The sequence below is a fragment of the Elephas maximus genome, chromosome 27 (assembly GCF_024166365.1).
Source record: "Elephas maximus indicus isolate mEleMax1 chromosome 27, mEleMax1 primary haplotype, whole genome shotgun sequence".
Lineage (NCBI taxonomy): Eukaryota > Metazoa > Chordata > Mammalia > Proboscidea > Elephantidae > Elephas > Elephas maximus.
The window spans coordinates 37,594,769-37,621,280 of NC_064845.1; the positions used below are offsets into that span (position 1 = coordinate 37,594,769).

The 26,512-nt window shown below is 41.7% G+C and overlaps 2 protein-coding genes across 18 annotated transcripts in view; both read right to left on the bottom strand.

The window, feature by feature from the left end:
• The window catches only part of LOC126068466 (uncharacterized), a 1,054,989-nt gene that overhangs the window by 995,465 nt on the left and 33,012 nt on the right, over positions 1-26,512 (bottom strand). The window lies entirely within an intron of this gene.
• LOC126068459 (ral guanine nucleotide dissociation stimulator-like) overlaps positions 1-26,512 on the bottom strand; it is a 490,075-nt gene that overhangs the window by 20,610 nt on the left and 442,953 nt on the right. For 13 of the 15 annotated variants that reach the window (XM_049871001.1, XM_049870996.1, XM_049870997.1 and 10 more), the window contains one exon: positions 25,065-25,168. The gene's annotated coding sequence lies outside the window, so the exon portion shown is untranslated. Of the gene's footprint in view, positions 1-5,972; positions 6,353-25,064; positions 25,169-26,512 lie in introns of those variants that run through there. The other 2 variants (XM_049871010.1, XM_049871009.1) reach the window with 2 other exon arrangements.

Below are 26,512 nucleotides of genomic sequence, written 5' to 3' on the forward strand. Positions count from 1 at the left end.
GGGCAGAGAGGTGGGGCCGAGTTATGTATGTGAGACTGAGAAACAGAAAATGAATAAGGGCCTAGATGTGCTTTATACAAATTCATATCCTCAGGTAAGCATCTCTGTTTCCTGTTGCCTCTGTTTATAATGATGACACCCATAAGAGAAAAACAATTTTTTTTCTAGTTTAAAATTCACAGTATTCATGCTAGTTAAATATCAGTGAAATCTGCCCTTATTTTACCCAATAGATAGAGCTACAAGTTTACAAGGCGAAAAACATTCCTACCCATGTGGATGTCGTGAAATATATTTTTAAGTGTTTTTATCAGAGCAGGACAGAAGCTAGTTTAAAGGCTCACACATTGGGCTTCCATTATTCGGTGTCACAAATAAAGTCACTTTAGAAAAAGATGGCTGTTGTTAGGAGAGCGTTCTGAGGGGACCTCACTAATTGAGTTAAAAACTGAGTCAAGCTCCACTGCATTACACATCATTCCATAGAAAAACTCTGTGCAACAACAGCATCCTGATGCCTCATTAAAAATAAAAATGATGGAACTTCATACAATCCCAGTAAAGAGAACTGAGAATCCCTTAGAGTTTTTTTTTTAAATGGAATGGCCCTCCTATACTTAGCCAGCATGGCAAACTAAACTAATAGCATAGCTATTTTAATTGAGGGCTTGCCTATGTGTAGATGCTCTCTATCAGGAGGTCCAGTTTGGACTCCCATTTAACCAATACTGACTTCAGGATTGTTACATGAGAGAGGTAACAGGAGACTCTGGGGTGGGTCCTGGGGATCTGCATTTTAACAAGTACCCCTGGTGACTCCTTACACACTTTGGGAAAAGCTTCAGAGAATAACTGTTAATGATATTCAACCAGGAATTTGCTTTTGGTAAGAGAGGCACAGAATAAGTGAAGGTATCACCAGAGAGCTGGTCAGGTTGGCATGGTTAACAAAAATAATAGGTTTTTTTTGAAATATTTAGCTAATCAACTGGAATGAAACTGAGTTATGGACCTGGCTTTTCAATTTGTACCACTGAAATGTCCTTGGTGTATTTATTTCCTATGAATTGTTTTTGGCCTTTCTTATCTATTCGCACATATTATGTGGAAAATGCCCTCTGTTTTCAGAGTCTTCGTGTCATTAGTGATCTGTGTTGCAGAGGTGACTTTTCCTTGTGAGAGAATGACTCCATTGACCTAGCAACTTAGGCAGGTGTTCTCACACATGCTGGATAGCAAATCACCTGTGGAACTTTTTAAACCTATAGCTACCCAGGTTCCACGCCTGACACCAAGCAGAACCTCTGGGCACAGGGGCCCCAAATCTACACCCTTAAAAACCTTTACTGCACAGCCACGCTTAAGAACCACTGGTTTAATGATAAACCCGAAATCAAACCCACTGCCGTGGAGTCGATTCCGAGACAGAGTAGAACTGCCCCATAGGATTCCCAAGGTTGTAATCTTCACAGAAGCAGGTCTCCACATCTTTCTCCCGTGAAATGGCTGGTGGGTTTAAACCACTGAGTTTTGGTTAACAGTCAAGCACTTTACCACTGAGCCACCAGGACTCCTCCAGTTTAATGCTAAAACCAACCCAAACCAAACCCATCGCCATCGACTTAATTCCAACTCATAGCGACCTTAGAAGACAGCAAAGGAATTTTTCTTTGAGACTTCAAATGTATTTTTCTTGGTCGGACATCTGTTTATTCCTGCTGTAACCAGAACCAGTGCTCTACTTGATTTAATGTGTTCCCAGAAGCTCTGAATTTCGTGCTATGCCTGCTCTGATACTGAGCAATGTGATGAACAATGTCCAAGGTTACTAATTGAGCTTCACTTCTAGTCCCGATAAAACACACTAACAAGGATGAAGTTCTATGTGGCAGTTTAGTCCCCGTGACTAATAGTGAGAGATAACTGCTTGAAGCAATGTGGTGGAATATCATACCACCTGGTCTGAAAGTTTTAGAGAATTTAGCACTTAGACTCTTGAACCACATCAGGACAGCACTGGGTAAAAAGAGCTTGGCTATGCTGAACTACAAAGCTTCTGGTTGGCCAGTCTGTACACTAAGTTCAGGTCAAGTTTGAGAGATAGCGGCGGCAATGGGCTTCTTGAGGTCCTGACTCTGGGATTACAGAAGAGCATGGGGAAAATTTTTAAGACTTCTAAGGCAGGTTTCCCCCACGTGTCTGTCAGTTTGTCGTACTGTAGGGGCTTGTGTGTTGCTGTGATGCGGGAAGCTATGTCACCGGTATTCAGATACCAGCATGGTCACCCATGGAGGACAGGTTTCAGCTGAGCTTCCAGACTAAGACAGACTAGGAAGAAGGACCCGGCAGTCTACTTCTGAAAAGCATTAGCCAGCGAAAACCTTATGAATAGCAGTGGAACACTGTCTGATATCCATTAATAATCAGAACCTGGAATGTATGAACTATGAATCTAGGAAAATTGGAAATTGTAAAAAATGAAATGGAATGCAAAAACATCGATATCCTAGGCATTAGTGAGCTGAAATGGACTGGTATTGGCCATTTTGAATTGGAGAATCATATAGTCTACTATGCTAGGAATGACAACTCGAAGAGGAATGGTGTTGCGTTCATTGCCAAAAAGAATGTTTCAAGATCTATCCTGAAGTACAACGCTGTCAGTGATGGGATAATATCTGTACGCCTACAAGAAATACCAGTTAATACGACTATTATTCTAATTTACCCACCAACCACTAGGGCCAAAGATGAAGAAATAGATTTTTATCAGCTGCTGCAGCCTGAAATTGATCAAATATACAATCAAGATGCATTGACAATTACTTGCGATTGGAACGCGAAAGTTGGAAACAAAGAAGAAGGATCAGTAGTTGGAAAATATGCCCTTGGTGACAGAAACAATGCCAAAGATTGAATGATAAAATTTTGCAAGACCAACGACTTCTTCATTGCAAATACCTTCTTTCACGAACATAAACGGCGACTATACACATGGACCTGGCCAGATGGAACACACAGAAATCAAATTGACTACATCTGTGGAAAGAGACGATGGAAAAGCTCAATATCATCAGTCAGAACAAGGCCAGGGGCCGATTGTGGAACAGACCATCAATTGCTTATATGCAAGTTCAAGCTGAAACTGAAGAAAATCAGAGCAAGTCCACGAGAGCCAAAATATGACCTTGAGTATATCTCACCTGAATTTAGAGACCATCTCAAGAATAGATTTGACGTATTGAACACTAGTGACCAAAGACCAGACGAGTTGTGGGATGACATCAAGGACATCACCCACGAAGAAAGCAAGAGGTCACTGAAAAGACAGGAAAGAAAAAAAAGACCAAGGTGGATGTCAGAGGAGACTCTGAAACTTGCTCTTGAGCGTCGAGCAGCTAAAGCAAAAGGAAGAATTGATGAAGTAAAAGAACTTAACAGAAGATTTCAAAGGGACTTGCGAGAAGACCAAGTAAAGTATTATAATGACATGTGCAAAGAGCTGGAAATGGAAAACCAAAAGGGAAGAACATGCTTGGTGTTTGTCAAGCTGAAAGAACTGAAGAAAAAATTCAAACCTCGAGTTGCAATAGTGAAGGATGCCATGAGGAAAATATTAAATGATGCAAGAAGCATGAAAAGAAGATGGAAAGACTACAAAGAGTCATTATACCAAAAAGAATTAGTCGATATTCAACCATTTCAAGAGGTGGCATAGGATTAGGCACCGATGGTACTGAAGTAAGAAGTCCAAGCTGCTCTGAAGGCATTGGCGAAAAACAAGGCTCCAGGAATTGATGGAATATCAATTGAGATGTTTCAACAAACAGGTGCAGCGCTGGAGGTGCTCACTCGTCTATGCCAAGAAATATGGAAGACAGCTTCCTGGCCAAGTGATTGGAAGAGATCCATATTTATGCCTATTCCCAAGAAACGTGATCCAACCGAATGTGCAAATTATAGAATATCATTAATATCACAGAGAAGGAAAATTCTGCTGAAGGTCATTCAAAAACGGCTGCAGCAGTATATCGACAGGGAACTGCCAGAAATTCAGGCTGGTTTCAGAAGAGGACGTGGAACCAGGGATATCATTGCTGATGTCAGATGGATCCTGGCTGAAAGCAGAGAATACCGCAAGGATGTTTACCTGTGTTTTATTGACTATGCAAAGGCATTCGGCTGTGTGGATCATAACAAACTCTGGATAACACTGCGAAGAATGGGAATTCCAGAACACTTAATTGTGCTCATGAGGAACCTTTACATAGATCAAGAGGCAGTTGTTTGGACAGAACAAGGGGATACTGATTGGTTTAAAGTCAGGAAAGGTGTGCGTCAGGGTTGTATTCTTTCACCATACCTATTTAATCTGTATGCTGAACAAATAATACGAGAAGCTGGACTCTATGAAGAAGAATGGGGCATCAAGTTTGGAGGAAGACTCATTAATAACCCTCGTTGTGCAGATGACACGACCTTGGTTGCTGAAAGTGAAGAGGACTTGAAGCACTTACACAGCCTTCAGTATGGATTACACCTCAACATAAAGAAAACAAAAATCCTCACAACTGGACCAATGAGCAACATCATGATGAAAGGAGAAAAGATTGAAGTTGTCAAGGATTTCATTTTACTAGGATCCACAATGAACAGCCATGGAAGCAGCAGTCAAGAAATCAAAAGATGCATTGCACTGGGTAAATTTCCTGTAAAGGACGTCTTCAAAGTGTTGAAGAGCAAAGATGTCACCCTGAAGACTAAGGTGCGCCTGACCCAAGCCGTGGTATTTTCAATCACATCATATGTGTGTGAAAGCTGGACAATGAATAAGGAAGACTGAAGAAGAGTTGACGCCTTTGAATTGTGGTGCTGGCAAAGAATATCGAATATACCATGGGCTGCCAAAATAACGAAGAAATCTGTCTTGGAAGAAGTACGGCCAGAATGCTCTTTAGAGGCAAGGACGGTGAGACTGTGTCTTACGTACTTTGGACATGTTGCCAGGAGGGATGTGTCCCTGGAAAAGGACATCATGCTTGGCAGAGTACAGGGTCAGCGGAAAAGAGGAAGACCCTCAACGAGGTGGATTGACACAGTGGCTGCAACAATGAGCTCAAGCATAACAACGATTGTAAGGATGGCACAGGACCAGGCAGTGTTTCGCTCTGTTGTGCATAGGGTCCTATGAGTCAGAACCGACTCGATGGCACCTAACACCAACAACAACAAGGCAGGTTTACAATCACTCTAGCTTATGCTGCAACCATTAGGTCCCTGCATGTTTTTCCTATACTCCAGGGTCCCTTCCTGAACTTGCCCTTGGAGTTCTATGACAGACTGTAAATTCCATAAAGTAGGGGAGACCGTATGCCAGAGTCTGGTAGAGCTACCACTCAGAAACACATGCCCACTATTTTAGAACAAACATAGTCCTATTATTTCTAAGGATCATACAGTGTCCATTTCTACTTTCCACACTCCAACCCCAAGTCAGCATAGTTTGTTGTCCCTTAGCCCAAGGTGGGTGGTGTGGAAATTAAACACAGCAGGGAAAGGTCAGGGGTTCCAATCCACCAGCTGCTCCTGGGACAAAGCAGTCTGCTTCCCTAAAGATTTACTGCCTTGGAAACCCTATGGGACAGTTCTACTCTGTCCTGTAGGGTCGTAGGAGTCCAAATTGACACCACAGCAGTGGGTTTCCTTAGCGTGTTTTTTCCCTCAGCAGGTGCCCAAACTATGAGCGTCACCAGGACACCCCGTGCTTCGTCAGTCACTGGAATGCTCTGCATCACTGGAGGAAGAGGTCACAAAACGTGAAAATAACATGGGAAGGTGCAAAACCGACGCTTCCTGACAGATTTCCTTAAAATCTTGCTCCTGAAGAGTGGTCCTCGGACCATGAGCATCATCACCACCACCTGGGAGCTAGTTAGAACGGTGAAATTTCAGGTCTGTTACCCCAAACTTACTGGATCAGAATCTGCATTTTAACGAGATACCCAGGTGATGATTTTAGACCCCAAACTTACTGGATCAGAATCTGCATTTTAACGAGATACCCAGGTGATGATTTTAGAAACTAACAGATGTAGCAAATGATCAATCGAGCGCATCTCAGTCCCCAAACACGCAGGCTCTGACTTTTGTGCACACCTCGCACCCACTCTGCGTTGTAGTAACCAAACCACCGGGGACTTCGGAGCCTGTGCAGCCGAGGGCCATTTAGTGATTGGCTGGTGTGGCCACGTGACCGGCGGTGGGCCTCCCGTGTGAGCTGATTTGCTCTCGCGGACGCTGATGGACAGGACCGGGGCGGGCCAGGGTCTGGTTGGAGGGTGTGGCGCGTGGACCAGTGGGGCAAAGGCGCCGGAGCGCCGGAGCGCCAGAGCGCTACTGCGCGTGCGTGATTGGCGGGCTTTCTGTCGCGCCCTGGGAGGAAGCCTGAGCGCTTGTCCTAGGTGAGTGACTCTGTGGGGCTGCAGGTCCTATCGCACCTTCACAGGGTAGGGCGAGTGGGATGGCAGGGTGGGGCGTGGCGGGGGTAGTCTGGGGTTAACCACCCCCAGGGGGCCCCGCTTCTGGGGTGGACGCAGACCCTCTGCCCTGGTGCGGGCGGGGTGTTTCTTTAGGAAACTGATTTTCACACATCTTTTTTTTTTTTTTTAAGACATACTCCAGAGATGGATTATCCAATCAGCGAGGTACACACAGGTTTACTTGGGCGGCGTGACCGGGGGACCGAGCCCGAGTGCCGACCGGAGAAGCTTCTCTGCCCGCTGGATCTGCAGCCGAGCCCTGGGCCCAGGTTCACCGCAGCTGGGCGCTCTGAGTGGGCTGAAGGAACCCAGAGATTCGTTACAGCGCAAAAAATGTTCTAAGCAGTTGGGCGCTGGCGGAGCAGGTCTAAATGAGACGCTTCACTGATGACTGGTAAATTGTGAGGAAGGAAATGCCTGCAGTGAACTGCAGACCAGATCAGCACACTGAGATTCTTGTTCAAGAAGACAGATTTTTCGGGGCGGTGGGTGCGGGCTGGGGATCGCTGTAAATTGAGGTTTTTCTGGGGCTGTTCCAGGTTTTATTTTCTGCATGTAAATAGGCTGTAGGGAGAGGAAAAACCAAAGAAAAAATGAAACCCACTGCCCTCGAGTCGTTCCTACTCATAGCGACCCTATAGGGAGGGGAAGGCAGGGTCTAAATTAAGCCTCTTTAGACTTCCTCAGTTCTTTGAAAAGTGTGTGTTTGAAGAAGACCATTTGGCTGGTAAAAGAGGGATGTGTGGGGAGGGAATATCTCTTATAAACCATGGTTTGAAAAGGGGAGGTGTGTGCAGGAGTTTAAGAGTAGATTAAAACTGCAAGGTATCCCCTACCTCTCTCCTTCATTTCCCCAGACCTGCAATAGCAAGGGCATGCTGTACATCCTTATGGAAAACCAAAACCAAACCCAGTGCCGCCGAGTCGATTCCGACTCCTAGCGACCCTGTAGGACTGGGTAGAACTGCTTTCATAGAGTTTCCAAGGACTGCCTGGCGGATTCGAACTGCCGACCCTTTGGTTAGCAGCTGTAGCACTTAACCACTATGCCACCAGGGTTTCCCATCCTTGTAGTGAAACATAAAAAATCCCTTCAGTTTTCCAGTGGTTAACTAGTGTGCAAATTTTACTGTATTCTGGAGTTGCAATGTAATCCACTTAGAACTTATTCTGGCATGAGATTGACAAAGATCTATCTACCTGATTCCTTGGAGACATCCTGATACCTATCAAAGCCCTTTTTTTACTCTTCTCCCTACAAATTTCTTTCTTCAGGAAACAGTGTGATTTTCACACATCTAAGACATACTCCAGAGATGGATTATCCAATAAGCAGGGTACTCACGGGTTTACTTGTGCCTACTTAGTAATCTGTAGTCACAATTTTACCTGTTTTTCACCACATCTTTGATGTGTTGAAATGCCTGTGAAATTGTGCCCTACCGATTAGTAAGTAAAAGCAATTAAGCCTACTGCACACCTTGCTTACTGTAACTCTGTAAGTACTTTGCTTACTGGTTAATCTGCCCCTGCATACTGGCAAAATGTCTACACTTGATAGGAAATCAATTAGCTTGGCAAGTTAAAAAAAATGGAATAGGGAGCACTTAATAGTTGTTCTTACGGAGATGAGAACTCTGAGGTGAAAGAAAGTAAAAGGAGAAGTTGCTGTGAAGCTCAAGCTCTCTGGGAAAGTAACAGCTGTCTCTAGTAAAGTGAAATATAGGTTGACAGGTAATAGTTTGGAACACAAAGCAAATTACTGGGAATAACTTAAAATTTTGTCTAAAGTTTTTAAGTTGGTGATGGTGGGGGAAGGAATTCTGAAGCTTGAGGGAGGTAGTATAACCTGAAAAAGAATGTGCTTTTAGGACTAAAGAAAAAATGTCATTTTTGTCATGCAGGCAGTCTCCGGATTACGAATGAGTTCTATTCCTAAATCTGTCTTTAAGTTGAATTTGTACATAAGTCTGAACAGTTAGGTACGGTATTTATCTGATGTCAGTTAATCAAATGCTTGTCTTAGCATGTAGTGTACCTTTTCTATACATAAACATTAACGAATCATTTCCAGATACTAAGATATCTTCAACTTGATAATACGGTAATAATAACAGTGTTTGAATGCGCTTCCCAAAGTAGCGCCAATTTATTTTTATCAGCCATTGTATATACCTCAAATTTTTAATATAAATAGGCTTTACGGGGGTTGGTTTGCACGTTATTTGGACGTAACTGGGGACTGCCTGTGAAAACTACACAAAGGGCGTGCAGTTCTTACGTTCAGTCTGTGGAAGGGGCTGTGAAAAGGTTGAAAAACGCTGATCAGGTTAAGGAAGGGAAACCAGGAAGATCGGCAGGCTGAGTGCATCTTGAGGGATGTGACCTGTATCAGTGACCTATAGCACAAGGGTTTACTCCTGAATCAATGAAAGCTCACTTGTGTTACTTTCAAAACAACAACAAAATCATTTCCTTTCTGTCCTTTCTGTCCCTTGGGTTAGGTGTGGGGAGGATGGAGAGCGAATGAAAGAGATTAGAGTCCGACCTGCATGCCTAAGCAGTAGAGTCCTTTGAGAAGGATCTGTGTCACATTGTGTACATGTAAGAGCCTTCACATTGAGAGGGGTCTGAGTACCTTCCTTAGGATGTGAGATAGAGCTAGACAGCATAGCCAAAGGTGGGGGCTGGGAGTGCTATTATCTGATACTGAAGCAGTGGGGGAAAAGGAGAGCCAGGAAATGTTGAATTCAGTGAGGCTCTTGCATTTGGAACATTGAGGAGGCATTTCCAGGCAGAAGTGCCTCATTGTTGGCTAACCTGGCTTTGTTTTACACGGCTTCCAGACGACCTGCCGGTCACAATGGAGTCTCCTGTGGAGGTTACACATCTCAGGTGGTAGTTTATGCTTATAATGTGCTCTAGAAAAGAAAGGCTCCCAAAGACAGAAATCTAGGCTGCCATTCCTGTCACCCATAGGCTTCCAGAAAGCAGATTTTGCCCTCCCTACCAGCAGGTGGCACTGCTGTCTCTGGGAATTCCTGGAGGAGGTGAAACAATGGAGCTGGCAAACCAGTAGCATGTAGCCTCTAGTCTAGAAGATCTTGAGAGGCTTTGTGAGATCTCAGTCAAAGAGAAGCTCAAAGAAAATAGTTGTGAAAGCCAAACTGTTCCTATAAGGTTGGGATAATGGGTGTTGTAAAGACTGAGGGATGGTTGTGGTTACTTTGCTGGTTCTGTTTGTGTGTGTGTGTGTGTGTGTGTGTAGTGGATGAGAAGGCAGAATGTAACATAACAATTAGGCATCATAATACAGGGTTTGAAAGCACTTTACATAAACTGGTTAACTGAATGTGAAGTTGAAATCATGATTCAATTAAAATTCCCAATAACTTCATACTTCTGATTCTTTGCTTGTAACGCTAGTCTACACACATGGGTGGGATTTTGGAAGTATACATGTGACTTTTAAACCTGATCAATATCCAGTAATTACATACCTTGAAGGTAGGGATGAGATTATTAGTAAAAATAATGTTGGTTAATTATTCAGTACACTTTAGTGTTGGCACAAAAGTCAGGTCAAAGTTATTCTCAAATCAGTCTCTTCTAAAACTTGAATCATCTTAGTAACTATGGATTTTCTTAAATTCTGTCTTTTTGAGATTGTATTCACAATCCAAAACGTGAACATCTGTTTTATTGATCTTACGAGCCAGGGTTCATTCATCCATTCTCACTTTTGAAATAACTAGGTGTCTGTTCTTAGAAATGAACTTTGTAAACACGATGTTTGAGGGAGATGGGTGTTGTTGCCAGTGATGGGAAGAGTACAGTGTATACTGAGGACATCAGCTTTGACCCTGACCCGGGTATAGTATGGGTACCTCCCAGGCTTTACGACCAAAAACATTGGGTGCCCATGGTCCATCTGCAGAACCCACCCACCTGTACGCTGTAAGGAACAGGGACATGCTTTTCTCAGAAATTTGGGGGACGATTCTCAGCCCCCTGCCATGTTCACAGCATGACACCCTGCTGCAAGCAGATACTTGCCCCTCTAAGACTGTAAGGTAGAGCCTGCATCACACACTTGATGATTAGTTTCCTGGACACCTGAGCTGAATTCATACAAGAAAAGTGAATGGACCCCTAAACCGATATACCTGATAACAGCTCTGGCCATCTGGAGACAGGATGCCAGAGCTCCAAATGTGAAAATAATCAAGCTTGCTTACTCGGGCAACCCATTTGGGCATATCAAAACAAAACAAAGCAAGAAGCTATGACACAGTAAACAAACATAAAAAAAAAAAACTAATACAATAACTTATAGATGGCTCAGAGACGACAGTCCATATCAAGTCACATAAACAAAGAGACCATGATCGCCTGAACAAGCTCTCAAAACAAAGAATCAAGGGATCGTCTAGATGAAAGTGCCTTCCTGCAATTACCAGAGGCAGAATACAAAAGATTAATAAACAGAACCCTTTAAGACATTAAGAAGGAAATGAGGCAATGTGCAGAAGAAGCCAAGGAAGACACAGATAAAGCAGTTGAAGAATTGAAAAGATTATTCAGGAACATAATGAAAAATTTAATAAGCTGGGAAAATCCATAGACAGACAGCAATCAGAAATTCAGAAGATTAACAATAAAATTACAGAATTAGACAACTCAGTAGAACGTCAGAGGAGCAGAATTGAGCAAGTGGAAGGCAGAATTTCTGAAATTGAAGAAATTGGCACCAATATAGTTGAAGAAAACGCAGATAAAAGAATTTAAAAAAATGAAGAAAACTTAAGAATCATGTGGATCTGTATCAAGAGAAATAACCTACGAGTGATTGGAGTACCAGAACAGGGAGGGATAACAGAAAATACAGAGAGAATCACGGAGGATTTGCTCCAGAAAACTTCCCTGGTATCGTGAAAGATGAGAAGATATCTATCCAAGATGCTCATCGAACTCCACATAAGGTAGATTTTAAAAGAAAGTCATGAACACATAACCAAACTTGCCAAAACCAAAGATAAAGAGAAAATTTTAAGAGCAAGTAGGGATAAAGGAAGTCACCTGCAAAGGAGAGTCAATAAGAATAAGCTCAGACTACTTGTCCGAAACTATGCAGGTAAGAAAGCAATGGGATGACTTATCTAAAAAATTGAAGGGAAAAAAATTGCCAGCCAAGAATCACATATCCAGCAAAACTGTCTCAAATATAAAGGTGAAATTAGGACATTTCCAGATAAACAGAAGTTCAGGGAATTCGTAAAAACCAAACCAAAACTACAAGAAATACTGAAGGGAGTCCTTTGGTTAGAAAATCAACAATATCAGGTATCAACCCAATACCAGAATACTGGGTATAGCAATCAGAAGTCAACCCAGATAGGGAAATCACAAAAATAAATCAAGATAAAAAAACGCTCAAAACAGGGAAACAGTGATGTCATTATGTAATAGAAGACAACATTAAAACAATAAAGAGGGACTTTTTTTTTTTTTTTTAGGAAGTGTAGTCATTGATCTTTCATATGGAGAAAAGACAAGGTGATACGAACAAATAAATGTTAGGTTTAAGTTTATAAAAACAGGGGTAAATAATAAGGTGACCACAAAGGAGACAAACTATCCTACACATGAAAAGAAAATACAAGAAAAAAAACAAATCAACAACAACAAATAGGAGAAAAGGACAATATATAAAGATACTCAGGACATAAAATTAAGTGGGAAAAAGAAACTGACAACAGCACTGAAAAAAAGACATCAAAATGATAGCACTAAATTCATACCTATTCATAATTACGCTGAATGTAAATGGCCTAAATGCACGTATAAAGAGACAGAGAGTGGCAGAATGGATTAGAAAACACGATCTGTGTATCTGTTGCCTGTAAGAGTCATACTTTAGGCTTAGAGACAGAAACAAAAACTTAAAGGATGGAAAAAAAGCATATCATGCGAACAACAATTAAAAAACAGCAAGAGTGTCGGTATTAATTTCTGACAAAGTAGACTTTAAAGTTAAATCCATCATAAAGGATAAGGAGGGCTACTATATAACGATAAATGGGACAATATACCAAGAGGATATAACCATACTATTTGTGCACCCAATGACTGGGCTGTACGATACATAAAACAAACGCTACCAGCATTGAAAAGTGAGATAGACAGCTCCACAATAATAGTAGGAGATCTCAACACACCACTTTCAGTGAAGGACAGGACATCCAGAAAAAAGCTCAGTAAAGCCACGGAAGATCTAAATGCCACAATAAACAAACTTGATGTCATAGACGTATACGGAACACTCCACCCAACAGCAGCCAAGTGTACTTTCTTTTCTAGTGCACATGGAATATTCTCTAGGATAGACCATATGTTAGGTCATACAGCAAGCCTTAGCAGAATTCAAAACATTGAAATATTACAAAGCACCTTCTCTGACCATAAGGCCATAAAAGTAGAAATCAATAACAGAAAAAGCAGGGAAAGGAAATCAAACACTTGGAAATTGAACAATACCCTCCTCAAAAAAGACTGGATTATAGAAAACATTAAGGATGGAATAAAGAAATGCATAGAGTCCAATGAGAGTGAGAACACTTCCTATCAGAAACTTTGGGACACAGCGAAAACAGTGCTCAGAGGTCAACTTATATCAATAAATGCACACAAAGAAAAAGAAGAAGGGGCCAAAATCAAAGAATTATCCCTAAAACTTGAACAAAAAGAGAACAAACAAACCAACAAAAAATCCTCAGGCAGTGAAAGAAAACAAATAATAAAAATTAGAGCAGATGCGAAATAGAAAATAGAAAAACAATCGAAAGAATTAACAAGATCAAAAGCTGGTTCTTTAAAAAAATCAACGAAATTGAAAAACCATTGGCCAAACTCACAACAGAAAAATAGAAGAGGAAGCAATTAACCCAAATAAGAAATGAGATGGGCCATATCACAACAGATCCACCTGAAATGAAAAGAATCATATCAGATTACTATGAAAAATTGTACTCTAAGAAATTTGAAAACCTAGAAAAGATGGATGAATTCTAGAAACACATTACCTACCTAAACTAACACAGACGTCGAACAACTAAATAGACTCAGAACGAAAGAAGAGATTGAGTTCTACCAAACTTTCAGAGAAGAGTTAACACCACTACTACTAAAGGTATTTCAGGGCATAGAAAACAATGGAATACTGCCAAACTCATTCTATAAAGCCAGCATATTCCTGATACCAAAACCAGGAAAAAACACGACAAAAAAAGAAAACTCCAGACATATATCCCTAATGAACTTAGATGCAAACATCCTCAACAAAATTCAAGCCAATAGAATTCAACAACATATCAAAAAAATAATTCACCATGACCAAGTGGGATCCATACCAGGTATCCAGGGATGGTTCAACATTAGAAAAACAATTAATGGAATCCATGATATAAATAAAAGACAAGGATCACGTGATTTTACCAATTGATGCAGAAAAGGCATTTGACAAAGTTCAACACTCATTCATGATTAAAACTCTCAGCAAAATAGGAATAGAAGGCAAATTCCTCAACATAATAAAGGGTATTTATACAAAGCCAACAGCCAACATCACTGTAAATGGACAGAGCCTGAAAGCATTCCCATTGAGATCGGGAACCAGACAAGGATGCCCTTTATGACCACTGTTATTGAACATTGTGCTGGATGTCCTAACCAGAGCAATTAGGTTAGATAAAGAAATAAAGGGCATCCAGATTGGCAAAGAAGAAGTCAAAGTATCTCTATCTGCAGATGACATGATCTTATACACAGAAAAGGCTAAGGAATCCTCCAGAAAACTACTGAAACTAATAGAAGAGTTCAGCAGAGTATCAGGAGAGAAGATAAACATACAAAAATCAGTTGGATTCCTTTACATCAACAAAAAGAACCTCGAGGAGGAAATCACCAAAGCAATACCATTTATGCTAGCCCCCAAGAAGATAAAATACTTACGAATAAATCTTAGCAGAGATGTAAAAGACTTATACAAAGAAAACTACAAAACACTTCTGCAAGAAACCAACAGACACCTACATAAGTGGAAAAACATACCTTCCTCATGGATAGAAAGACTTAACATTGTAAAAACGTCTTTTCTATCAAAAGCGATCTGTAGATTTAATGCAAGTCCAATCCAAACTCCAAAGACATTTTCTAAATGAGATGGAGAAACAAATCACCAACTTCATATGGAAGGGAACGAGACCTCGGATATGTAAAGCATTACTGAAAAAGAAGAACATAGTGGGAGGCCTCACTCTACCTGATTTTAGAACCTGTTATACCACCACAGTAGTCAAAACAGCCTGGTACTGGTACAACAACAGATACATAGACCAATGGAACAGAATTGAGAATCCAGACATAATTCCATCCACAGATGAGCAGTAGATATTTGACTAAGACCCAAAGTCAGTTAATTGGGGCAAAGACAGTCTTTTTAACAAATGGTGCTGGTATGACTGGATATCCATCTCCAAAAAAAGGAAAGAAGACCCATACCTCACACCATGCACAAAAATGAACTCAAAATAGATCAAAGACCTAAATACAAAATTTAAAATGATAAAGATCATGGAAGAAAAAACAGGGACAACGCTAGTAGCCTTAATATATGGCATAAACCGTATACAAAATATTACTAACAAAGAAGAAGAAAAACTAGATCACTGGGAGTTCCTGAAAATCAAACGCCTATACTCGTCCAAAGACTTCACCAAAAGCGTGAAAAGATTATCTACAGACAGGGAAAATGTTTTTAGCTATGACATTTCTGATTATTGCCTGATCTCTAAAATCTACATGATACTACAAAAATTCTACAAAAAGACAAGTAACCCAATTCAAAAATGGGCAAAAGATATGAACAGATACTTCATGAAAGAAGACATTCAGGAAGCTAACAGGTACATGAGGAAATGCTCAGGATCATTAGTCGTTAGAGAAATGGAAATCAAAAATACAATGAGATTCCATCTCACTACAACAAGGGTGGCATTAATCCAAAAAACACAAAATAATACATGCTGGAGAGGTTGTGGAGAGACTGAAACATTTCTACACTGCTGGTGGGATTGTAAAATGGTACAGCCATTTTAGAAATGTATTTGGCAGTTCCTTAAAAAGCTAGAAATAGAGCTACCATTGGATGTAGCAATCCCACTCCTTGGAATATATCCTAGAGAAATAAGATTCTTTACATGAACAGATATATGCACACACATGTATACTGCAGCACTGTTTACCATAGCAAAAAGATGGAAGCAACCAAGTTGCCCATCAATGGATGAATGGATAAATAAATTATGGTATATTCACACAATGGGAACATTTCATAACATGGAGGCATTTTGCTGGAAGGCATTACACTGAGTGAAATTACTCAGCTGGAAAAGGACAAATATTGTATAAGACCACCCACTATTATAAGAACTTGAGAAATAGTTTAAACAGAGAAGAAAATATTCTTCGATGGTTATGAGAATGGGGAGGCAGGAGGGGTGGGAGAGAGGTATTCACTGATTAGATAGTAGATAAGAACTACTTTAAAATGAAGGGAAAGACAACACACAATACAGGAGAGGTCAGCACAACTGGAGTAAACCAAAAGCAAACAAGTTTTCTGAATAAACTGAATGATTCGAAGGCCAGCGTAGCAGGGGCGGGGGTCTGGGGACCATGGTTTCAGGAGACGTCTAAGTCAATTGGCATAAAATCTATTAAGAAACCATTCTGCATCCCACTTTGGATAGTGGCATCTGGGGTCTTAAATGCTAGCAAGCGGCCATCTAAGATGCATCAATTGGCCTCAAGCCACCTGGACCAAAGAGAATGAAGAACACCAAGGACACAAGGTAATTAGAAGCCGAAGAGGCAGAAAGGGCCACAGAAACCAGACTACGTGAGCCTGAGACCAGATGAACTAGATGGTGCCCAGCTACAGGTGATGACTGCCCTGATAGGGAATACAACAGGAAACCACTGAGGGAGCAGGAGAGCAGTGGGATGCAGACCTCAAATTCTCATAAAAAGACCAGACTTAATGGTCTGACTGAGGCTAGAAGGACCCCTGGTGGTCATGGCCCCCAGACCTTCTGTTGGCCCAGGACAGGAATCATTCCCAAAGCGAAGTCTTCAGACATGGTTTGGACTAGACAATAGGATGGAGAGGGATGCTGGTGAGGAGGGAGCTTCTTGGATCAGGTGGACACTTGAGACTATGTTGGCATCTCCTGCCTGGAGGGGAGATAAGAGGGTAGAGGGGGTTAGAAGATGGCGGAATGGACGTGAAAAGAGAGAATGGAGGGAGGGAACGGACTGTCTCAGTGAGGGCAGAGTTAACTGGGAGTATGTAGCAAGGTGTATAGAAGTTTTTGTGAGTGACTGGATTTGTAAACTTTCACTTAAAACACAATGAAAAATGCAAATACACTTAACAACTAAAAAAAATTAATAATGGATATGCAAGTATTGATTTCCATTTACCATACCGTGTTCAATAGGTACTCCTTCCTAATTTCACGAAGACACTTTTAGATTCACTTTTCTTTGTTGGAGATGACATGCGTGGTAAGTGGCTCCCCTCTTTTCCACTCTGATTTGGTTTCCAGATACTCTGTGCCTTTCTGATTTATGACTTGGGAGTTTTTGACTCCTGTCTTTCACGTCAGTCATCCTACATCTCATGTTCTTCTATAAGCGCCTGGGACCCATCATCATCTCAGAGGTGCAAAATAATTTACATGCCAGGAATTGAAAAAAAAAAAAACAAACGTTAGATTCTTTTGCCTTCAGGTTCCGCCGCAGAAACCAGTGTTCCTCTTCAGCGAATTCATTTTTTCCCTTTACTATTTCCTACCCCATGTTCTCTCTTTTTCTGATTGTCCCCAAATAGGAATGACTCAGAATTTGTATACATTGGAAACAAAATCTCATTTTTGCCAGAAAGGAAGGAAATTTGTGTTTAAGTGACATTTTGAATACATAGGACGTAACTTTCTTAGGGCTCACTGTGTTTTGAAGCTCATTCCCCTGAAAAATCCCTTGATGTGTACCCTGTGACAGCTTGCCTCTAATTAGGACCCTGGTGGCCTTTCTTGGTGAATTTCACCTTCTGGGACCTTTTTGGGTATGGGCCAGAATCATATTTGTTCTAGCTTTAGTGAAGAATAACAATACCTTTTCTTTAGGACGTTATTATTGAGCTTATTTAATGACAGAAAAAAGGCAAGTGATTGCATTCTAATCCGACCACACTAAGTTACTGACTGAGAGATTTTGGAGGCATCAGTGACTTCTCTGAATTTGTTTCCTTGTCTTAAATATGAGGGAGGGGGGGAGTAACTCCTTAAATTCTTGCCATTCTCCAAACCCTGTGACTGTCAAATTCTATCTGATGCTCATACTAAACACATCCTAAAACTGCTGGCTAGTTGGGAATTCATTTATAATCAACTGAAGTCAGGACCAGGAAAATTATTCTTTATTTCTACAAATCACTTTGTGGTTTACAAAAATATTCTCTAACTCTTTATCCCTTTTTACTCTCTTTTCTGTTCCTCTGAGGCCAGCAGCATTGACATCACCTGGGAACTTCCCAGAAAAGCACAATCTCAGACCTCACCGTGTCCTCCTGAGTTAGAATCTACATTTTACCAAGATGCTGAGGTGATGTGCACACACAGGGAGTCTGAGAACTGCTGCTCTCATTCTGAGTCTCCTAAGACGGCCGCAATGAGTCGGAACCAATTCACCAGCACCTAACAACAGTGACAACAGTGACCCTCAGAGGAGGGCAGGGTATTTTACAGATGAGGAAATCAAGACTCAGAGTTGTTAAGTAACTAAGTCAAGGTTACTGTGCTTGTGTCTTCTACAAAATTTCTTGCTCTAAACCTAATGCAGCCAGAATGCTCATTAGAAGTGAGGCTAGCAAAACTTCATCTCACGTACTTTGGACTCGTGATCAGGTCCAACCTCTGAAGAACATCATGCTTGGCAAAATAGAGGGTCACCGAAAAAGAGGAAAACCTTCAATGAGATGGATTGACACAGTGACTGAAACAGTGAGTTCTAACACAGCAACTACCGTGAGGATAGCACAGGACTGGGCAGTGTTTCATTCTGTTGTACATAGGGTCTCTGAGAGTCAGAATTGAGAGCACCGAACAACAACAACAAACCTAATGCTGTCTTCTTGGTTGGGCTGGAGTAACTAAGGTATCGCAAGTAGGATGTGTACCCTGAGTACTGCTTGAGGAAGGGCTCTAATGAGCAGTTTCTATTGGCCATCGAAGTTTCCATTGCCAGCTGTGAGATCATTCAGCAATTTAAAACTAATTGCCATGGCACTAATTTTTCTAGACAGGCCCCTACTCTTGGATGCTCAGATAGAGTCATTCTTGGCTAATTTGATGGCACTTATTACAAGCAGGCTAAAGACAAAAGGTTAGAGCGCCTCAGGAAGTCAATTGAAAGAATATGCCTTTCTCATTTGAGTCTACCTTCTGTGATTTTTTGGGAAAAAATTGTCACCTGCTGTGATGAAGTGTGCTTTCCATTAGGCGAACTGGGAGGAAGCTGGCTAAAGCTCTTTAGGTGGATATGTTCAACTGGACTATAAACATCCTGTCTTCCTCAGGGTCATAAGACCCTTCCAACCTCCCTTTGGAACCTTTCACTCAGGCATGACAAGTGTCTATTATCATCTGACTAAATTTGAGGCACTAAGACACAGAGACAGGGCTGGAAGGTGGAGTGTGGGTAAGTGTGAGAAACTGTTCACACAGAACACCCTTGTTCTCCAAATGGTATTGCCAATCATGCTACTTGATGGCTCCAGGGGCCTCAAATCATCCCCTGTGCTGCTTCTTCACAGCTTGACTAAAATATTTTTATGTCCAAATACATTTCTACTTCAATCTCTTAGCTCTCCTCCAACTTCCCAGGGAAGTGTGGAAATTCTTACTTGCGGGCACAGAAACACTAAAGTTTATCACAAGCTTCAAGGAGGTTTAAAGTTTTAGGGTCTCTTCCTAAAACTTTGTCACTTAAGTGTCCACACTGGTAGACCAGCATAACATTAGAGCTTAGGATTGACTGAGGTGAGTGTTCAATTAAAGAGAAACAAGCAGAAATATTGAGGAGATTCAGAACTGTTGCCAGAGTCTCTATGCCTTTAATTAAATAAGGTTCTTGCCTTTCACTGGTCAAGAATGAGCAGGTAAGGCACACCAGCAAAGCTTTACTGAAGAGGCTTGCAAGCAGAGGTAAGGAAGGCCTAGGCAATGCTTACCACCCGTCTCACAGAACGAAGGACTTGCACGGGCTTTTAAATACTTCAGTGTGAAAAAGGTTCATGTTTATTCAGAGGCACAGGCGGGGTTATACGGTAACTAGCCAGTTTTGGGTGGGGATAGGCTACCGAAGGTGCATGCGCAGCTGCTTTCTAAGATGGCTCCTGTCCCACAGGCCTCTGGAATTCATAGTAGGACTTATGGGGTGTCATGCCTGTGCAGTCTCTCACTCTGAGTTGGATTCCCCAGCTGCGGCTGCCGCCCTTCACAGCCCCTGGTGAAAGGTCACACAGGGGTCACAGGTGGATGTTCGACACATGTCTCTGGGGCTCATTTCATCTGGTTGCTTCTGAGAGACAACTTTAAAGAAGTTCGTGGGCTAGTTTCTGATACCCTGCCCCATTGTTCTGGGGAATGTCTTTGTTTGTGTGCCCTGGCCCGTTTCCTGTTACTCTGTCACTTTGTTTATGTGAACTGCAGATTTGGGGGCCCCTCTGTTCTCTTAGATCTTTGGATCCAGAAGTACAAGGAATGACAAAACACTCTTGTTGACTCCAGTAAACAACCAGGAACTCATATCAAGAAAGGCATCTTGTCTCCCACTAGTACCCACAGGAGCTATATGGAAGACACTGGACATTCGTACATTGGACAGAGCTTTCAAAGCAGCCCTCTCATACTTCTTGGCAGCATTCTCTGGGCTCACCAGTGTGCTAATATGGCAGACAGGAGGGCCGCGACAAAGCTATGCTGGTCAGGACTATATAACCCCTTCTGGAAGATCTCAGGTTGCTACTGAGAATCAGAAAATAACTAAGTGATATGCTTCCTTCTTTCCGCACCCTGGCCAACTTCTCCATCTACCACAGAACTCAGAACTTGAACACACACAACACCCTTCAGGGTTTATCCCCTAGGATGTTCTACCCCACAAATTTAACTCATATATGCTCTTTGCAGGCTTGTCAGTGAGTCACGAAAAATAGGGTTTGGAGAAAAGTATGTGGAGCTGCAACAGACTCTCAGAGTTGGAAGCAACAAATCTGTGAAAGTGCCTCAATAGTGTTGACCACATAATAGGTACTCAGTAAAAAAATTTTTTTTTTTTTTTTTGGTCTCTTCTTCTAGTTCACAATGTACCTGAGGTGTAAGTCATTCTGGACAACTCTGCTAGAAGCTTCTTTTCTTATAATGAACATAAATACATTTCCCTGAGCCATGTGTCAAGAACTGACTTGATGGCAACTGGTTACTGGTTAGCTTCCCCTTATTATATTTACTCCTGGAGCCTTTACAGAATAACATTTATCTCTTTTTGCACGTAAAACATTCAAAAGCAGCCATTTCGTTTCCTAAATATTCAATACAACGATCCCCAAGTTTTCAACCAATCTGTTTATGGCCTGATTTTCAGGCCTTCATCATCCTGTTTACTCCCTGTAAATACACTCTTGTCTTTCTCCCTCCTGAAAGGTAACCAGGAATTGAACACTATGCTGTGTGGGGAGGGGGTAGGGGGAAGGAGGCAGCAGCTAAGTCTTCACTAAAATACACTTTCTCCTTCTTCCATAGTAGTTGGGTGCATGGCTACTCAGCTAGAGATGACATTTCCCAGCCTCCCTTGCAGCTAGATATTGTCATGGAGCATAATAGAATGAGCAGAAACATATATCCACTAGTGAATACCTGCTGCCATCAAGTTGATTCCAACTCATAGCAACCCTATAGGACAAAGTAGAACTGCCCATAGGGTTTCCAAGAAGCAGCTGGTGGATTCAAACTGCCAATCTTTTGGTTAGCAGCCAATCTCTTAATAACTATGGTTTGAAACCACTGCCGCTGAGTCGATTCCGACTCATAGCGACCCTAGAGGACAGAGTAGAACTGCCCCATAGAGTTTCCAAGAAGCGCCTGGCGGATTCGAACTACCGACCTTTTGGTTGGCAGCCATAGCACTTAACCACTTAAACTATGGTTTAGCAGTCTCATTTTCTAGTCATCTCAGGAGTTTAGATATATTTCTGAACTCGTTTTAGACTATCTATGAGATTTTCTATAATCTCTTCACCAGTTTGGATCTTAGTCTCTCAGTATTCCCATTCCAAAGTCTTAAGAGAAAGTCCAATTGGGCCAGCTCAGCCAACAGAGTCATAGGTTAGGTGTCCACTCTGGTTCAACCATCTGTGGCCAAGATGACAGAGTCCTGAGATAAAACTAGGACACCCTAAATTCACATCTTCGAGTCATGATGAGAGGCAATTTCAGATAAACGCATGGGGCTAAGCATAAACTCCTAATCACACAGTTTCTGGAACTGCAAAGTCAAGGACCAGATCTTAGGTTATGCATCCATACCTAAGCACTGACAACTGAGGAGCCGGTGTGCAAAACTGCCCTGCTCACTTGTGGTAAATCGTTATGGGGTGGCCTCCAGTGAACAAAACCTCCTGGTATTTGCACCCTTGTGTAGCCCCCTCCCACATTGACTCTAGACTTGATCATGTGACTTGCTTTGGCCAATGAGACATTAGCAAAATGATGCCAGCAGAGGCTTGATTAGTGCGTGCATATTGGGGCTTGTCCTCTTGAAATATTCCTTCTTGGAAGCTAAATGCCATGGTATGAAGAAACTTGGGCTACATTACCAAATGGTGAGAGGTATTAGAGGATGAGAGGCCATCTTAGATGTCCTAGTCCCAGCCGGGCTTCCAGCTAAATGTAGCCCATGAGTGACCTCAGCTACACCATGCACAACAAAACCACTCAGTTGATACTAGTCAGTCCACAAAATCATGAAAAGTAAAAATTGCTGTTGTTTTAGGTCACAAAGATTTGTGGTATTTTATAAAATAAATTCTTTAGATAACTGAACTTTTCTACATGACTGAAATACCTCCCCTCTCTAAAATCTCCTTGACTACAAAACCCATCTGGAAATCCAGGTGTCTGGCCCCAGGAGTCTTGGAGAAAATGTTCTGACAGTGGAAATGTAGCCAAAGGACCCTTGAAATGGGATCCTGAGATGTCTTCCTTTCCTCCTGTCTTCCTGAAAACAAATCCTGAAAAATAAAAAAGAAATCCTTAAACAACACGGCATAAGAATGTTCCATAACTAGCCAGGTAAGACCAAGTTCTCAAACAGTGCCCTACACTTCCCTGTTACATAATTTCTTTCCTCCTCAATAAATACATCAACATTAAGGAAAGGCTGTGACTCTTTCTAGTTCTCCTGCAACACCAAGAAAGAAAACTCTCATTGAATGTCTCCTGTTCTCTTGATCAGTTTCTTGTGAGCTGGCCCAATGTATGGTGGGTTGTATGGCCTTAAAGCTAATGAAAAAAAAAAAAAAATTCTGGTTAATGCCAGAGAGATTACCCAGAGAGATAAAATTCACCATCTCCTGAGGTCATTAAAAACAGTGGGTACGATGTCTCAGGAGTCCCTGGGTGGTGCAAACAATTAAGTGCTTGATGCTAACTGAAAGACTGGCAGTTCAAACCCACTCAGAGGTACCTTGAAAGATAGGCCTGGTGATCTGCTTCAGAAAGGCCACAGTCTTGAAAACCCTGTGGAGAACAGTTTTACTCTGCATATACTGGGCCATCATGAGTCGCAGTTTCACACGACATCCCCGTTAATTGGCCTAATAACATGTTTAGTGCTTCTTTTCTACCTCCTGGTTCCTTGCATAGTGCCTGGGTTCTTAAAAGCTTCCAAGTGGTCATCCAAGGCACAACAATTGGTCTCTATTCGCCCAGAGCAACAGAGGAAGAAGTAGAATAAGGAACAGGAGGAGATGTGGAATGTGTTGCTAACTGCCTCCATGAATAACTGGTGGGGCAGTGGTTAAGAGCTCAGCTGCTAACCAAAAAGGTTGGCAGTTGAAATCTACCAGCCACTCCTTGGAAACCCTATGAGGCAGTTCTACTTTGTCCTACAGGATTGCTATCAGTCAGAATAGACTTGAGGGCATCAGGGTTTTTGTTTTTTTTTTTTGGTTGCCATGAGACCATAAGAACTGGATGGTACCCAGCTACTATGACCAAACATTTTGAGCAAAAAATCTATAGAAGAATCCTGATCAAAACAGGGTAAATGCAGGAAAAAAAAAGTTACCGTCCAGTTGATTCCGACTCATAGTGACCCTATAGGACAGAGTAGAACTGCCCCATACGGTTTCCAAGGACCACCTGGTAGATTTGAACCACAGACCTTTTGGTTAGCAGCAAAGAATTTAAAATTTAAAATGCAGAAAAGAATTTAAAATTCTCATGGAATCCAGACTTTCTGGAGCCATGGAGGCTGAATGAATCCCTGAAACTAATGCTCCGAGATAATCTTTAAACCTTAAACCAAAAAAAATCTCCTGAAGTCTTCCTAAAACTGAACAATAAAAAAAAAATAGTCTAGCTTAACTAGTAAAAAATGTCTGCTTTGAGCATTGTGCTCTTTGAAGGACTATATGGGATCAAAGTAACAAAAGCAACTCAAAAGATTAGATAGGAACTTTAGGGGGAGTGAGATTATGTTAGTGTGGGAGGAACAACTCAGAAACGAAAAGGAGAGTGAGAAGAGTTACATAACTCGAAGAACGTAATCAATGTTACTGAATTGTGGTGAATGGGTGTATGTTTTGCTGTACATATTCTCAACAATATAAAATTTTAAAAATGATATTGTGGTCCCAGGAAGTATGGATGGGGCACACTGACCATATCAGGCATGGTAGATCAGTGTTGTTATAGTCATTCTACTTTTGTAAAAACAAATACACCCTATGCAATAATAAAAAAATAATAGGGGGAAAAAAAAAGAATGTAACCAATGTCATTAAGTAATATGTGTGAAACCTGTTGAATTGGAATCACCAAAAATATATTATTTAAAAAATAAATCTCTTTTCCTTTTAAGCACCAAAATTTGAGGTTATTACTACAGCAGAATCTAGCCCATCCTAACACCCTCTCCCTCCCATGATCTGTGCCACCCGTGCTTTTGATGAGTAAACCTTATATCTCATCCAATGGACGGAAAACAACAGGCTCCATGTGCAAAAAGAAGGCTCCGCTGTTTTGTTTATTTCTTAATGAATTCAGGCTATTTCCTAATGATTAGTGCTTCACCTCTCCTGGAAACAATTTATCCTTTAAGTAATTTATTCTAGATTCTCACCTGAGGGCCATAGCAAGCTCTATAGTCTTCCTTCTTCCCCTTTCTGAAAAGTACACTTCTCTGTCTCTAGTTTTCAGGCATCTCTCTCTTTAATTCCACAAGTCCTAAAAACATAAAAGGGTATTTAGAGGCTTCATTTTCAGGTTCTTACAACCTTAGGACACAATTCATTCAAGTCAAAAACAGAAAGTTTCTCTCTTTTAATCATAATCAGCCTTTCTGGATTTCATTTCCCTCATTTGGTTACCTCTCACTATTTTGCTTTAACCCAAAGGCTGACCGTTTATGAACATGGCCAGCCAGAGGAATCCTTTTCTTCAGATGTCTCTTTCATGTCTTTCTACACTGGGCTAGTCTCACTGTCCCCTGTTATTCATCACTGCTTAACACTCATTCAACAAACATTTACCAAGTGCCTACTATGTTTCCTTGGAAACTCGATGGGGCAGTTCTACTCTGTCCTACAGGGTCACTATGAGTCGGAAGCCACTCGACGGCAGTGGGTAGTGGAACTATGTTCTAAGAAAATGCTTGGTGTGGGATATGATCTCTGCCCTCAAGGAAGTTACCTTAAAAAATGTCAAGTAGACACTAGACAAGTGGGTAAGAGCCACAACACAAGGGGTCTGGAATGTCCTACATAAGTAGCATAAGAAAGCGCCTAAGAGCATAAACTAAAAACAGACAGTCCTGGGTTTAAATCTAGGTCTCAATTTCCTCATCTGTGCAACCAGGAAAGTAGCAAAGGACTGTTCAAAGAATAAAATCAGACAACACAAGTGTAAAAATGGCATGGCGGGGCATCTGACCTCCTCTAACTTCACATACGAGAAGGAGAATCAAAATCAACACCCAGGCTGGTTCTTACAAGGCAGGAATCAGACATGCCTCCACCTTTCAACCAATTATGACAGCAACCGTCCCTCCCATGGCACTCTCTACTCTCTGCTGGGTTTAATAATTTGTTGCAATGACCATAAAGAACTCACAGACAATACTCATAATTATGGAGTTTATTAGGGAAGTAACAGGTTACAATTCAGGTTCAGGAATGCTCAGGATACAGTTCTTTGATCAGGACAGCCTCTTCTCAGTGTCTTTGCAGGCACATCTTTCTCTGGCCCCTTGGCCTCTGCCCTATTCAGGTAAGTGTTACAAAGCTCTTTTAGCTCTGCCGATAAGTAGCCGGAGGCACCCCACTCTGCCAGTAAGCCTCCAGTCCAAAGGTGCTCAACTCTCTTGCTCTGTGGCTTGGGAAGCCCACTTCGCCGTCTCCTGCCAGTCTCCTGATTCTGCTGCCTCTGCTGCCATCATTTCTCTGCGGCTGTTTCTCACCATCTCTGGTGTCACAGCTCTCTGTCTGTCTCCTGAATCTAGGAGGATCTCAGCGCGAGGATCCCGGGTCCAAAGGATGCACTCCACTCTTGACTCTTCTTTCCTGGTGGTGT